We start from the raw sequence: 12,210 nt of genomic DNA, 5'->3' as shown, positions 1-12,210 counted from the left end.
ATTTTATACATATAATATTTATTTATTTTTAAATATTGGCTTATAATCAAGCTTGAATTGAGTTAAGCTCGAAGTTACGAGCTATAAACCGAGCCGAGCTCAAGCTCAAGTTTCTAGCTCAAATCAAGCTCGAGCTTGATGTTATTCCTACGAGTCGAGCTCGAATAACCAAGTATTCGCTTGGCTCGACTCGAATCCACCCCTATTCAAATGGCATATTGCATAATTCAAAGAGACCATGCACTTATCAATTGAAAAAAAAATGAAAATTGAGGTAGGACATCTTTAGGAATGGCATTACATCAAATGGCCTAAATCACAATTTTTAGGGTATGGGTGACCCTTAAATCAAATAGGATATACCCAATGCACCTCGTATCATATCATTAAGTAGGTGTTTGGCATTGGTGTTGGGAATACCACACTATTTTCTCATAAAAACGTTGATGGGCATGTGTGAATTGTAAGCACCGTTTTGTTTGGAAGCGGTTCTGCCACATAGGTTGTTTTTTGGGAAAACAATACTGTTTTGTTTGGTATCAATACTGTAAAACTGTTTTCAGCATTCATCATATTATTCAATATTCAAGATGATGCCACATCATTACACCATTGGCAGCAACAATTTATTTTTGATAAAACATCTAATTTGGCGTTGCTTCAAACTACACTTTTCCGCTTTCTAAGACATAGTCTGAAGCAATATTTTTTATGAAAAAATGGTATCAAATAAGAGGTCGTTTTCTAAAGTACTATTTTTTTTTTCTAATATGATGCCTACATAGCACCATTTTCTCAGAAAATGACATCGATGCCAAACACCCACTAAACCTTACATAGAGGCTCTAGTAGACCCATCTTCGTAGCACCAAGAATATAAGGTTAAATACACGTGAATAATATAGATAAAAATTACAAGCAGATTAAGGGTGGGGACAGAGCAAGATACAGGTGAGATCTACGTGGGAATAATGCATGAAGGGATGTGGAGTGACCGTCTCAACTACTGAATCATTCACAAAGAAAAGACCAACCGGACAAAATCTGATGAAAAGTATAGTAAATGTTTGTTTTATTGTGGACCGATTGAAATGGAACAGCTATGTGGAGACGAAGTGCTGTAGCCATGTCCGCCTATCGCTTTCCTTCTTTTACGATGACACCTGAAGAAAGTATGAAACATAGGGCTGTTCGTAACAAGACCCAAACCGATCAACCCAGTCTGATCCAATCTGAGTTAGTCGGTTTTTCTTCAGTATCAGTCGGTTTCGGGTTACAAAAAAATATAAACCGATAGTTCGGTTCGGTTTCGGTTTTCATACATGAAAATCGAAATCGAATAGACCCAAACCGACTTAGATATATATTATATATAATATATTTCAGATATTATATATATATGATATATTTCAGTTTTAATATATATTTTAGATATATATTTGTGGAAATATATATATATATATATATATATATATATATATATATTTCAGCTTTATTTCATAAATAAACATATTATATATAATTATTTTGATATATAAAATATTAGTTTTAATCCATCAAATCATTTTTAATTTTCAGGCATCCAGCCTTTGCTTTGTTAGACTTGAATCTTTTACCGTTCACACCGAGAGAATCATTCACAAAAACGACCCAAACCGACTAGGTCGGTTTTACTTAGTACTGGGTCGGTTTCGGTTTCATTTATAGGTAAATCGACCAGGTCGGGTCGGTTGGAAAAACGCCAATAAACCGACCCAACCCGACCCGTGAACAACCCTAATGAAACAGTACAATAGCAGCGGTGGGAATTGGAAATAACACAAAGCAGTTATCACTTTCACTCCTTTACCACTTATACTATTGTGCCTCCTACTGATTAAGTTTGTAGTTGCTATTTGATTTTACTTTTAAAAAGTACTTTTTCTAAGAATTGGGGCCACATATTAAGTGGTTATTAAGTGTTTTATGTGTTTGGTAAAAAGGTGGGAAAGAATGACTTTTGTTAAAAGAAATACTTTTTATAAAAGTGACCTGAAGTTGGTTTTTTTTCCAGCACTTCTTGGAGAAATACTTCTTCCAATAGAATAGGACGAACTAGTACCTGGTATTTTTTTAATGCCCAAAATACCCCCATGAGGGTTTTACCTTCCTCTCCTCTCATTCGAACATAGCGAACCAGAAAATGACCAAAGACGATGAAGATGAATTAATCTAGAATTGAGAATATTGCTTGGTATCACCAGAGGAACTAGAACTCGAATCACCGCCGCTACCATCTCCTCTGTTACACCGGTGAAGAACAGAGGATTAGACCTTGTCCTCATCTCTGCTAATGGGGACAAGGTTATCCCCATCCCCGTCCCCACAGGGATCCCCATTCCTCGTAATTTTTTATAATGTTAATCATTTTGTTTTTATTTTTTATTTTATTTAAAAAATAAAAATGAAATAATTAAAATTTACAATCCTATTATAAAATATTCAAATAGTTCAACCATATTTTTTAAAATATTAATATATAGATGTATGTGTACATATATACATATATAACATATGCATACATATATACATATATATTAGTGGGGATCCCATGGGGCGAGGAGTGCTCTCCTCGTCCCCGCCCCGTCCCCTAACAGGGATGAAAATTTCCCTATCCCCACATGAGGGGAATCCATCCCCGCCCCATTCAAGACGGATCCCCACAGAGGTCGGGGATATGGGGAAAATTTTCATCCCTATAGAGGATGAAGGATGCGTTTGAGGAGCCAAAAACAACAAATGAAGTTGATGAAGCACTTCAGATCAGGATGTATTCCAGAAAACGGTAATAAACCACTGATATATGACTAATAGGAAAGAGAAGAGAGTAGGAATGAAAGGGAAGATGGACAAAAGAAGAGGGGGAAGGAATTGGAAATGAGGTGGGGAACCGTCGCTGTGTTCTCACCTTCAAGATGAAGACGATAAACAATCCTTCAGTTTTGCAAGTTTAAATCTATATGTAAGGAAAGGGGCAGTTCCATAATTTTGTTAAAACCATGCAAAAAAATTTATGGAAATACTATTCAATATTTGTTAAATTATTATTATTGTTATTTATCAATATTATTCATTATATGTTATTATTACTATTTATGATACTATTATTATTTATCAATAATATTTATTATTTGTTGACTTATCATCATCATCATCATCATCATTATTATTATTATTATTATTTGGGTCCGCATGGCACTTACGTGTGAGTCCACATGGGTTCTCAGTTGTCATGATGTGGCGTTTTTCATTGAAATGTGTAGTATAATATGTGAAAAGCATTGTATATATGTATGAATGAAGTAAAAGCTAAAATTGTCATTTATATCAATATAGGCATTTATGGGGAAACTAGCTTACCAAACATCCCCACCTCATTAAGTGCTTAAAAATATGATAAGTGATTTGGCAAGTGAGTCACCAAACCGTCTTAAATGGTTATTAAAATAAGTACTTGTAAAAAGAACTTGTACAACAAGTACTTCTTTTAACAACCATTTGATTATCATGAACATAATTTGTTATAAGTTGATTATGTATAATGATGTTTTACCTTTGAAGTAGGCGAACCCAAATTAGCATTTTGCACCGTTTTGGATTTGGGCTTTGGGCCGGTCCATTCAAAATTTTGAATCCACCCACGTTGCAACTCTATCATTGAAAGATATATATTAAAGTTTAATTTAGATGCATTGACTTCAAAAGTTTTTTCACTAGATATTGCCTCAACGTTGGTGAACTTTTTAAAATTTCTTTTCCTAGTTGGTTTAATAGATACATATTTAACCATCTTTGAATTAAGAAAAAATGAATGTTATTAATTAAATTAATCACTTCTAAAAAGCATAATAAGTTTCTTATCTATCTATCTATATTTCCATCACTACTGTTGTATTCGTGTTTCATACTTTGATCAGGGGCTAGGCTTGTTCATGGGTCAGGTAGCTCAATGGGCCGGCCTAGCCTGACTTGATCTAAGTTGGGCTTGGATAGGATTTTATGCCTACGGGCTCGAGCTCGGGTCTAAAACATCGGGCTCGACCTTTTTTTGACCAAAAAAAGCTTGGTCCGAGCCTGACTTGATAATGTATTATATAATAAAAATATATTTTATATAATAAATATATATAGATATATAATATTATTTCTTTATTATTCTTCTCTTTTTAAGTGATAATGAGATCTTTCATTATTTTTTTAGGTTTTGAGGTCTTTTAATATAAACAAAATATTTTTTTTTTCAAATTTCTGACCAGGCTTGGGCTCAGGCCCGGGTATTAAGCTTTATATGAGAACCGAGCTCAGGCTCAAAACATAGGCCCGATGGTCAGGCCAGGCTTAGGCTCAGGCCTAAACATATTCTGTTAATAACTTAATATAAAGGCAAAACCCGGCCATGAACAAATCATCGTAAAGGACTCCGGATCTCCTACCCACAAGAACTCTACCCATGCCTACCCACAATACACTACCCCCGTGAATTGAAACATCTCGCTGAGATCCGGACTCATCGTAAAGATGTACTATCCCCCTCAATTTACATCAGAGAAGGGAAAGAAGTAAAGCGATAGGCGGACATCGCTATTACAAAAGTCTTGGTCTCCGCATAGCTGTTCCATTCCAATTGGTCCACAATAAAACAAGTATTTATTATACCTATTACCTTTCATCAGATTTCGTCCAGTTGGTCTTATTTTTGTGAATGATTCAGTACTCAGTAGTTGAGAGGGTCATTCCACATCCCTTTGCCCACGTAAATCTCATGTGTATCTTGCCCCGTCCCCACCCTTAATTTGCTTGTAATTTGTATTTATATAATTCATGGCAATGGTTGGCTTGTTCTGATTTAAAAAAAAAAAAAATTTAAAATAAATAAAATAAAAAAGTCAAAAACTATTGTCTAAATTAATAGGTTAAAGCCACACTATTAGACTATCCTTATCGTCATGGTGCTACGAAGGTGGGGATTACTAATTACTTAAGGCCTGTTTGTAAGATTTCAAGTATCAATAATTCAATATGATAATGAGGTGTATTGGGCATATCTCATTCGATTTTAGGGTCACATCGACATTTGATGTAATACCCTTATTAGAGATGTCATAACTCAATTTTCATTTTGTTTTCTTCAGTAAATAAAATACAAAAGCCTTCTCTAAATTTCCTGACAATCATAAAACTTTCCTTTTAGTTTGATTTTAACAAAAACCACTTTTACAGAATTTGACAAAAACCTTCCTTCAGTTATTGACCCAAACGAAAAACAAATGAACTTACAAAATTGCCCCTGATTAATTGTGAGGGCTTATTAAAACATTTTAAAATGTCAGAATTGCCCTTACTCGGTTAATCTCTCTTTTCCACTTTGTTATAGGGATTTTTCAAATAAAAAAACCTTCATACCACTTGCAGCGGTGCCGGTGCTCGGAATATTCCATTCACCGGAGAATAGTTTCCATTTTCCAGCAATTGTTCTTCATCGGCAACTGTTATTGTCTGGTGAAATTTCTTGTGTTTCCGTTTTGAAGCCCATTTGTCGATCGGCGAGTGTTCTTCACTGAGATAAAGCTTCATTGGCTGAAAGGTTAGTGTTTCATAAGATTTCATTCAGTTTTGAGTGGATTTTTATTGGATCCAAATATTTTATTGTGTTGAATATGATTTATGCTCTTCATTTTCTTCCATGGTCGTTCTTCTAATATTGGATTCGACTAAATCATTCTTCTAATACGATTTATGCTCTTCGTTTCATAGGTTAGTGTTTCATAGGATTTTATTGGATTCAATATTCTATTGGAGTTTATTTTTTTGTTTTAATTCACTGTTGCTTTTTAAGTTTCTATTGTTTGTGTATTACAGTATTAGCTCTCACAGCCAGCATCTATATTACTCAGCATTCCAGAGTTACCCTGCTTCATAAGCTACTAACTAGCATACCTCAAGAAATGCTTTGACAAGAAAGTGAAGTCAGAAGAACTCCATCAACTGCAAAGAAAACCTGCAAGTGCCCAACAACCCCAAAGAAAGAGAGAAGGGTTAGCAACAATTTAGATACAAGCTGCTTATATCCATTATGAACAATGTAAAAGGTATAATGATTAATTGAAAGGATGATTTGTATTGACAAGACAAGTAACAGCTTAAATAGATAATAGCAGAAGCTTGAACCAAACGTATTCTGAATAAAAAATGCATGCCCATTGCAAAGCTGTAAGGATAAAGCTTTTTGCATCATTATGACTAACAGTTTACATGATAGAACCGATATTTCCAGCAATATTGGGTCAAAATTATTAGTGTAATTTATTTATGAAAATGATTATTAGTGCAATTTGAACTAGAGTAAATTTAATGGTTTTCCTTCACTAAAATAAGCAAAGTTTCACTTACAAATCTAGAGATCACAATTCACAACAGTTGTTTAAACATTGGGCCTGAACAACATAGGGAGTAAAGGAGTTTTTTGTATAAAATACTTTGTACAGAGGGCCATACTTGTATATTTTTCTTCTCAGTTAATATATTTCATACTTTACTTCTCTTAAAAAAAACAGAGGGAATGATGGCATTCTTGATGCTGTCCTAAACAATTCTAAAGGTAGCAAGGCAAGCCAGGATGGTTATCTCTGTTGCTGTTAATTTGACATTTAATACAACCATGTTTAAAAGTTTCCTGGCAGCCATCCTTTTTAATCAGAATAGGACAATGGTATCCCCATCCAGCATTCCAGAGTTTCAATTGTTTGGGTATTTAACTCTCACTTCTTCTATTTAGTAGAAATGTTTCCAGTGTACAAATACTTTACCCAACAATACTGGGACGAGTTCCTATGTACACACACTTTACCCAACAATATTGGTCTCCCACTTGCTTGATCATGTACCTTTATTGGGGATAGCCTTATGTCAATGTTGCACCCATCCAAGACCAGAGATATGCTAGTCCACAAGTCAAACAATATATGTAAAAGACCCCAATAAGTTAAGTAGATCAACCTTTACTTGAATAAGTTGCAGAGGGTAAGGCGCCCTCGGTTGGATCAAGGGTCAATCAATAAGTTGCAGATTCCTTAGCTAGAGAAGGTGGAAACCAAGAATAGCTATCCAAGCCAGCCTTGAGGGGCTAACTGTAGAGGATTTTTTTTTTCCTTTTTTACACTTTTACAAACTCAACTATTGCAGCTCTATCCTCAAGCAATAGAACATAGGAAGGTATAGGGGTGTCAATTGGACTGGATTTGGTCTAATCTGATCCAGTCAAATGTGATTCCATTACAAATTGACCAGGTCCAATCCAATCCAATGAATATTTTGGACCATTTTGGACTGGTCCAATTCAATGTCTGGACCATCCAATCTGTTCAAATTCGTTTTAATTTAGATTAGTTTCAACACAAACTTGGTTCATTGACACCTATATTATTATCTTATATCAATGGACTAGATATTGTCTTAATCCAACCCAGTCCAATATAAATTTATTACGGACAGACCATGTCCAATCCAATCTAATAAATATTTTGGTGTTTAGTTGCTTAAGTTTACTTGTTTTCACTTTTTTGTCATTGTCTCACATACTCCTTTCTAAGTAAATGGAGTCTCATATTGAACACCATGTTGATAATGAAGAGCTTGAAGTTATTCAAGATGTTGACTTAAATATGCCTAATGAACATGAAGATTATAATGAACACAGGGAAGCAATGTTTGATTTTGAGTTTAGTGAAGATGAAGATAATGATGGGGGTGATAGTGTTATTGAGGTTGATATCAATGAATAGGATACTAGGATTCAAATAGAGGATGGTAATGGCCTATCAGATTATGAACCTGTATTAGAATATGAGAGCCTGGTAGATTCAGATGATGATGATGCAAGACATGCTCTTGAGGTATCATTCAACATTGAAGTGCCTAATTTGCAAGTGGGTATGTGTTCCCAGTATAAAAGAATTTAGGGCTGCCCTCAAAGAGCACATTATTGTAAATGAGTTTCAAATCAAGTATATAAAAAAATGAAAAGTCTCATGTCACAGCTCAATGTGCATGGGAAGACTATCCATGGCATATACATGCTTCACCACTACAAGATTGTCTCACCTATTGTATTAAGTCACTTAATCCTGAGCACAATTGCTTGCATATATATCATAATAAACAAGCAACTGACACCTGGATTGCTGAAAAGATTGGAGAAAAGTTGCGCCACTTAGAAGATGAGTCCATAATTGTGGAGTTGAGACAAAAGTATGATATAGAAGTTCCAAGGAGCAAGGTATATAGAGCAATGTCAAAGGCAATGAAACAAGTTGAAGGGTGTCACAAAGCATGGATGGTTAAGTTACCTAACTACTATGAAGCAATATTGAAAGAAAACCCATGAAGTACTTCTAGAATATGTGTGGATAGGCCTACTCCCAACTCACCTCCCATTTTTCAAAGAGTGTTTGTTTGCTATGATGCAATGAAAAGAGGAGCACTGGTTGGATGTAGGAGATTGGTGGGTTTGGATGGTTGTCACTTGAAGGGGCTATACAGGGGAATTTTGCTTGTTGTTGTTTGCTTGGATGGCAATAATGGCATTTTTTGGTTGAAATTGCCATTGTTGAGGTTGAAGCTAGGCTTAGTTGGACTTGGTTTTTGCAACAACTAGAAGATTTATTGATATTACAAATGGTGGCCATGGATGGTGCTTCATGTCAAACCGACAAAAGGTTAAGTGGTTTAATTTGTTTTTTTTTTTTGTTTTGAGGTTGAAGATATGATTATGTGTTTATTAAAAATTACTTTTTTTTTTATTGAATAGGGTCTTATTGATGTTGTACATGATGTAATGCCCAATGCAAATCATAGGTTCTGTGTTCGACACATGTATTCTTATTTTAAAACAGTACACAAAGGTATTGCACTAGAAATGAATTCTAGGAGGCTGGAAGGGCATACACAGTGCAAGATTTCACTAGTGCATTGTTAAAGATGAAGGCCCTAAGCCAATCTGCATGGGAGTGGGTAAAGGACATTCCTCCAAAAACATGGAGTCGGCATGCTTTCAACCCCAGTACAAAAAGTGATGATTTGACAAATAATTGTCAGTCATTTAATAAATGGGTTATGGATGTCAGGTTCAAAGCTATTGTTCCTCTCCTAAAATACATCCGGCGTAAATGGATGAATAAAATTAAATCTAGACATGATAAAGCATTAAAGGCCACAAATGTTCTTTTACCAAAAGTTGTTAGGTTGGTTGAGAAGCAAAGACGACTTGCTAATTGTTTTTGTATAATCTTTTTTTTTTCTTTGTTTACCCACCTTATATTAATTGTTGAATTGAAGGGATTGCCAAGTCTGAGAAGTCACCAAAGAAGTCCATCCATCCATAAACAATACTTAAGCAAAAGAGTTAAAGTAAACAATATTTTTGTTATTAATATCATTTGAAATATATCCAGTAACAATTCTGTTTTGTAGGAAATCAACAGAGTTAAGTGAACATTTACTGATAGCCATACTGACATCATTTGAAATACCTTCAATAACTACACTGTTTTTGTTGTGCATGTTCCTATAACCAAGAAAAATTAAGTTATTGCTATACAAATAAGTTCTCTTGGTCTTTAGACCCACTCAATAACAATATTACAGTCCTGATGTCACATGGAAGCAAAAGAAAATTTTATGGAGCAAACAGTTTTCTCCCGGTTATGAACAAAGTTTTCTCAAGCATTTCCAGTTTTGGTCAATTTGAGCCATTTGATGGTTATTTTACAGTTAAAGTCCTTGTTTCAGCTTCACTATGGGTACCTATAGGTTTGTCTTACTTTTGAAGCAATTAGAATTTGTTTTGGGTTAATTTTTAACTCTTAATTGGAAGTAGAGTCAATTCTCCATAGGTTGGGTCTATAAATGGTCATTGCTCTGGGGTACTCAGAATTCACTTATTGATAGCCATACTTGAGCAAAAGGGTAGCACTTACTGTAATTTTCATGTTTAAGTTCCCATAAAAAATGAGTTAGTCTAACTCTTCAATCACTGATGATAGGAACATGTACAATCTCAAGCTGCACCATTGTATTTCGGATCTGTGGGGGTCCAGAATCATCAAGTTGAAAGACTTTTTAGTTTACAAGGACAGGAGAAGCTGAGCAGTCAAGACCTACACTTTTCCCAACCATGAATTGGGATTTTACAACATTTTCAAGTATATAAGTTTCTACACGAAATCATCTTGATTACTTTTTTTTTTTTGTTGTTTAGGCTACTTGTTTTTGTTTGGACTGAGAAAGAAACAAAACATTGACAGCAGGTGATGGAGATATCCATTTGAGTTTATAATATGATTTTTTATGTGATAAAAAAAGTGAAAAAGAAAAATCCTTTCGGATGTATTAGTTAGTTGTTAGTGGGTTGCTTGCTGGCCATGGCCTTAGTTTGTATTTGTATTTGGTACTTTTTATGTCTTTAATGCAACCAAAAATGCACTAATTTGAATGCATGTAAGTGCAAATAATTATGGATGAATTGGACTTGACCCAAGTAAGAAGGGCAATAGGCTTTATAAAGCCCTTGCTTGAAAAGAACTCATTTTTATGTTGCACAGTTATATCCCCAACTCGCAATGTTATTTTAATGAAAAGCACCCATTGTTGTATAATAATTGTAATGCATGGCTATGGATATTCAACATAAAAACCAATTTGGATTACTTTTGACGTAATGCATAGCTATGGATTTAATCATAAAGCAACTGAACAATAATTTTCTACGGAACTTTTGATGCAATGCTTAAAGCACCTCATATTCGAACAAGCAGTCCAAAATTCTAGAATGTTTAAATTTCCCCTCTTAAGTCCTGTGGTCCATGTTGCTAATGTCTTATCAAATGTATTAGACCAAGATTCAAATAAGATGAGATGGTGTCTTCTAATCTGTTTTGACCTGATCACAAACTATTCTGAAGAGAAACCTTCCTAAAAGAAACTTCCGATTTAAGTCAAAATTTTCTTAAACATGAACAAGTAACTATTGTTTGAACTAGAAATGGAAAATAAATTCCATGTGTAGATGATAAACCCTTTCCACTATTTGATTTCACCTTTTTAAACAATTTCTTCCGTAACTCCATTTTGGATGGTGAACTTGTGAACTGAGTTATAGTGTTACCAACCTGAAATGATTTAATTCCATGCAATGTTATAAATCATAATGCCTCTTATTATGTTCCTGAAAACTTCCCTATATAATTGTAATACTCTGTTTTCTTTTCCTTGATTTGAATTTTTTGAGCAGGTCCTCCTCTTCCATGTTTCCTACTTTCCCTTACATGTTTGGTCCATGAATAAGCTGGTTGGGATTTTTGGGACTAAGGATTGGGAATAGGCTTGAGAAGGTATATATATACCAAGTATTTTCTTATTACACCTGTTCATTTGGACTACCGAGTGACAAATTTATAGCTGATTGAGAAATCACATGTTGATTCATTCAGAAATTCACCCTTAAATCAGAGAGATGAGCATGGATAAGTAAAGTATCTTGAAGATAATAAATAAGATCTATGAAAAATATCTTTTCCAAAGAGAGGATGTGTGCAGGTGCTTGTCTAACCATGTCAGATTGGGTGGATCTCTTTATTCTGATCTTAATTAATGATGAAGGGGAAAACATTTAATCCTTATAATTTCCTTCCTAGAAGTGAAATTTATATACCAATGACTAACAATGATGCATTTAGACAGTAGAATGTTTTGGAAACCTGTGTATAGAAAATTCTAGGACCGTTTTGGCACTAGAAATATACAACACTTTGTGCTTTATGATATTTTATCATTTATATTCTCATCTCTCCTTGAACTTTTATTATTGGAAAACCAAGATTTTTTTTCTTGGTATGAGACAAAAATCTGACTCAGTTGAGTGGAGTGGCAAATCAACCCAAGTCTTGGTTTTCCATATATAACATATTACAAGTGTAAAAAATCAATAAAAAGAAGAAAAATCTGTATAAGTGGTAAAGTGGTAAAAGGGTTAGGTGCCTGAAAGGCTGAAACTATTCTTATTTCTACTTGATAAAAAAAGAGAGCAAAAGATACAAGTTCAAAAATTGTTTGCTCATCCTCAAGGGAAAACTCTTGAGAAAACTCTTGCTTTTCTTGTTAGAATGATTGATATGC

The 12,210-nt window shown here is 34.3% G+C and overlaps 1 long non-coding RNA gene across 1 annotated transcript; it reads left to right on the top strand.

Annotated features, from left to right (window-relative positions):
* Positions 1 to 5,238: 5,238 nt before the first annotated feature.
* Positions 5,239 to 10,872, top strand: LOC104598809 (uncharacterized). Its single transcript, XR_735431.3, has 3 exons — positions 5,239 to 5,623; positions 5,899 to 6,128; positions 10,080 to 10,872. It is a non-coding gene; the product is annotated as an uncharacterized LOC104598809 (long non-coding RNA).
* Positions 10,873 to 12,210: the final 1,338 nt, after the last annotated feature.

The sequence above is a fragment of the Nelumbo nucifera genome, chromosome 3 (assembly GCF_055504915.1).
Source record: "Nelumbo nucifera cultivar China Antique chromosome 3, China Antique-T2T, whole genome shotgun sequence".
Classification (NCBI taxonomy): Eukaryota; Viridiplantae; Streptophyta; class Magnoliopsida; order Proteales; family Nelumbonaceae; genus Nelumbo; species Nelumbo nucifera.
Note: the sequence above shows the minus strand (reverse complement) of the source record. Positions and strands in the feature narration are given on the sequence as shown.